The following is a 5063-nucleotide window of genomic DNA, read 5'->3' as shown; positions in this document are numbered from 1 at the left end:
TTGATTACTTAAATGGAAATATTTAAATGTGTCGAGTGTCTGCTCGCGCTTGTTTGGCAATTTGGTTGCTTAGAAGCGGTGCCTTCCGCCTTCCGGAGCCAATCCCCGGCATGTGCCGTTAGATTAAAGTGCGCTACAATCACTATGATGTTAAATTCGTTGGCTCAGTTCTTTATTCGTGCATTTATGGGTTCGTTCTAATGGGGCTTCAATGCTGTATGTCAGCCAAAGATATGCTGTCAAGTGCAGTGTTATTGTTTCAATAGACGGCGCAGACAACTCCTCAGTCTGATATCAGTACTTGCAGTCTAAAGTAGGCAACATTAACGTCACAGAGGTCACAGAGCAGCAGGAGTGGAAAGTACATTACTGAGTATAGGGATGTAGTTATTTTAACGCCACTACATTTATTTAACAGCTGTAGTTAGTTACTTTTCAAAGCATATGATCACTTCAGAAAATAACATGCATTGTTATATATTAAACTATCCAACATTATAACATGCAATGTTTAACTACTTAACGTTACATGATGATGAATCATAATGATCCCAATATACAATAATATAGGACTGACAGGAGCCATTCTGCATAATGAATACTTCATACTTCATAGTACAATGGGTAGCAAATACTTCTGTACTTTTACTTAAATACATTTTTTTTAAATGTGTGGTATTGCCACTTTAACTAAAATCCAGTGAAAACTTACTTTCAAAAGAAAGATGTAGAGTATAGAGTCATATAATTATAATTTTCACACAAAGCAAGTGAAATACATGTTTTGAAATGAGCTTTTGAAACAGTCCCCCATAGAAAGAGCCTTACCTTCTTCCCTTTTCTGACATTTTTTCTAATTGTACGTACTAATGTTTATTCTTACTCCTTATAGTTTGTGTTGCTACAAGTGCTGTAGTGAATAGAATCAGGTGTTTACAGCAAGTTTTAGATAATTTCCTCCTAAAACACACTATAAGAGTACCCTACATCTTCCCTTTGGTGTTGAAACTCCACTTCCTCACTCAGAGCTATCCTGACACCTCGAAGAGGTTTCCCTCAAGCTGTAACATTTTATTTGACAGTGAAATAGGTACTCTAAAGAGATCAGACCACTTCTGCATGCGCCTCCCGCATGAATTTCAATGAACTGCTTGCACTTAAACGGTTCAGCTCCACTGCCTCCTCCCATGCAAAGTGCCTGGAAAAACAAGTCGAACAATTAGAGTAATTTTGTTAAAGGACAAATCGCAGTGAGCGAGAAAGAGCATCATAAAATGAGACACTCAAAAAGAAATTGCAGGGTCCTTTATGCTATTGTCAACAGCCCCGCAGTTTGTTTTGCTCCCACTGTGCTGTATTGTATGGCATGTTTCTATTATTAAGCCTGTGTCTTGCTCTGAGCTCATTATGCAGCCAGATGGGAACTAGAATCACCTCCCCTCCATCACGGCAGCTGTGACAAGGTCCTCAGAAATAAGATTCATAAAGTGCGTAATATTCAGGACTGTGTTTTTGTTCTACTTTTCATCAGAGAGATGCAAGGAAGTGATTGCTTTTGTTCTTTCAAGTCAATGAAAAACATTGATTTGATGCCTTTGTCCCCATGCGCCCAATTCAAATATTGGCCTTTTTGTCGTCTGAATGTCATCAGTAATGACTGCTTCTGCGTGTTTGCGGTTGACTGTACGCTGAACAGATATGCTCCTTCAAACTGAAAGGGGATTGCTCTGTCTCAGGGGAATGCACTGGGAGGAGATTGTTGGAGGGTATTTAGATGAGATGTCACAAACTCATTCAAAGGGGTGAAGCTGAATTATTCACTACTGTAAGTCAGAGTGGCACATGTTCAGGGATGGCATAGCTCTTCAAATTAATACGCAGTGCTGTCTATATCTTAGGTAGGTGGTCTCCAATCCTGCCCGCACAGTTCTCCTTTATGTTACGAATATTCTTCATAATCTGGATGCATCAACAGAACAGAGAAACAAATAGTTTCTTATTTAAAATATATAGTCTGTCTCATTTAGGTTCCTCAAAGGCTTTTTAAATATATCTTGCCCTCAAACATTTTGTTTTATAAACATCAAATAAAATACTTCAATGAAAGACATGTAAATCCAACAGTACTTCACTGCTGACCCTCAACTGAATTCAGAGATAATCATTCTGCAGGATGTCAGAGGCTTTGCCATGGGCCATTTGTTCAATGACTTTGAAGGTCTTTGCTTGAAGCTGGTTAACATAATGTAAAAGGTTTCCGTGGTACAGTGCTGGTCCTTCCCCAGTCTACAGGCCTCAGTCCCTATGTGGCCTTGAAGAAACCACTTATCATCTTTCTCTGGTGGATAAGTGTTAATCTCTCCTCAGTGATGAAATACACAGAGGATTTCAGGCTACGACAGTACTGAAGATTAATCTCCATTAGCACATCTTCCACACAGAAGTCATATTTAAGCCTAATTATCAGAACTCCATTTGTTGTGTTTATTTCTGTAAGACGCTTCATCCTGCCATCTTCAAAACACAAGCCCAAAGGGCTTTAGTCTAATTCAGAAACAAATGTTGTAGAACTCCCAGTTGGTCTGTAGCTTCCTGCCTTTAAGGAATTGTTCAAAACAAATAAAATATCTTAATTTGTTTTCTTGTTGTTGTTTGTTTTCTTCTCTTCTGTGGGATACAGTATTTTACAAACATTAGACTAAATGGGCCATGGTAGGGCAGAGATTAACAATTATTTTCATCATAGCTGAAACTATCGATAATTTGTTTGATTATTCAGTCAAAACATACAATTTTGCAGAACCACATGGCGGCGTCTTCAAACGTCTTCAAACGTCTTCAAAGGTCTTCAAAGTCTGAAAAATGACTGAAGTACTGTAGTTGCTGATTATGTTTCCGTCGATTGCAGGTTCGGTTTTAGATTGGTGCAGTTTCAATCAAAATGCAAAGAAGTTCAAAAAGCATTATGAAAGTGATGAGTGATGATGGAAGTGCACAAGTTCCCAAGTCACACAAGATTTTTGCAACAGCTTCAGATGAAGAAGAAAGTTTCAGATTGTCTGTATTTTTTATGCCAAAAATGTATATTTCATCATAGTGACACCAGTGAAATTAAACAAGAGAAAATGTCAGAAATGTTTAATTGACAGATTTGCAAATACTGATGCTATTTTTATGCACAAATATCATGATGCAACATCAAACAACAGAATTATGTGGTAAGACAAACATCCAACGGCATGACTGATGCTTTTTTTCCCAAGAGGGCACTGTTGTCTCAACATTGAACCACTCCTCCTCCCCATCTCACTCCCCCCCAACAGTTTTTCATAGCAGGAAAACCCTGTGCTTTCAATATGCTGGTTGCATGCTTATCAGCTCTTCCAGGCCAAAAAAGGTATCCCGTAAGCAATACAGCAATTGAATACAGAATAGCTTAATTTTTTGCCAGCATATTTGTTGAAAGTCATGGTGTATAATGCAAGCTTTAGAAACACTATTTAACCAGGGTGTGTTTAGGAGCGGCAGCTATGCTTTTGAGTGATACGGTGCTGGATGTAATGAAGCACAGACACAGCTTTACAGCTGTTAGTATTTCATCAGCCAACTTCCCATTTTTCATTTACATCATGACAACCATGACCATGTGAGGCTCTGTGCATTCATAAACATGAACGAGTCCAACTGAGAGGTAGTTTGTTCTCTTTTCGCTGCACTAATGGATCATTTATACAGAGTGAAGGGGAAACAGTGTGAGCCAAAGGGGGTCGAGGGGGAGTGAAGACCGGCAGTCAGTCAGTCTCCTAATATACAGACAGACAGCAGCAGTGATTGACTGTCAGTCTGTAGAAACAGGAGGAAGCTTTCTTCTCTTTTCCCTGACAGGCGGCTCTTCCAGTGACAGAGGAAGCCAGTATGGAGGAAGTCATCTGCATCTAAATAAAGACCGCCAATGGCTTTGTCAGAGTCCATTAAGCAAATTGCCATGTTTGAAAAATTGCATCCACCATCTTTTTTCATCCATTGGTACAAATCAGCCAGGAGCAAAAAAAAGGGCTTTTATTTGCGGTCCTAAAAAGGTAGAACATGCAATGAGACGTGAAAAAGGATTCCTCTGAGATATTATTTTGCTGCAAATCATGACTAATTTGTGCATTGTATGATGGGTTGCCTCATATGAAAGAAGATCCCTCGGGGCTATATATACAGTAGACCTGTTTTGATTAAAATGTGGAAATTCATGATTACCTTTACTATTATTATCATTCATCGATATTTGTTCATCTTTGGTTTGTTAGTGGTCACAAGCAGCAAAGATCTAAGGCAGCTAATCTTTGTTCCTTGTCCTCTCAATTAAAGAGCTAGATTGTTTCTGTGACGCTGTGCCATCATTAGAGGCAGGTCTCTGTTATCTGTCACAGCTGAAACAGCTCTTGGTTAATGGCTGCAGTCACACAGTCTTCTTATTAAGCTCTGCTGCTTCCAGAGAGCCTCCTCTCCTCAGCATACAGTTTTTTTTTTTGATTGGATTGACAAGCCGACATCTTTTACATCTATCATGGTCATATTTTCTTTCTGTGAAATATATTTGACCAATCTCTCTGTATACAGTTTCTGATATTGTGAAATGAATGATAATGACAGAAGTGGAGCTGAAACGATTAATCGATTGGTCGATCAGAAGAAAATGAATTGGAAGCTATTTTCATAATTGAATGCCAAACATGTTATGGTTCTGATCTTGATTTTCTTTGTTTCACATGACAGTAAACGGACAACTTTCTGTTTTTGGACCTGTGGTCTGTCAAAACAAGAAACCTGATAACATCACCTTGGTTTTTGGAAAATTTAGATGACAAATGTTCACTGTTTTCTGGTGTTTAATAGACCAACTATTAATAGATAATTTAAATAATTGCTAGTTGCAGCCCTAAACAAAGACTTAAAGATAAATGCATACATGTAAATGTGAATCCATGTGTTTAACACATGAGAACTTAGCTTTGCTCATCTCACATCTCAGATGTGCCCTCAATACTGATAATTCAAAGTGATACCTTGTC

The sequence above is a fragment of the Anarhichas minor genome, unplaced genomic scaffold (genome assembly GCF_050575085.1).
Source record: "Anarhichas minor isolate MPS153535 unplaced genomic scaffold, ASM5057508v1 ptg000004l, whole genome shotgun sequence".
Taxonomy (NCBI): domain Eukaryota; kingdom Metazoa; phylum Chordata; class Actinopteri; order Perciformes; family Anarhichadidae; genus Anarhichas; species Anarhichas minor.
The sequence above is the reverse complement of the archived record's forward strand: the minus strand, read 5'-3'. Positions refer to the sequence as shown.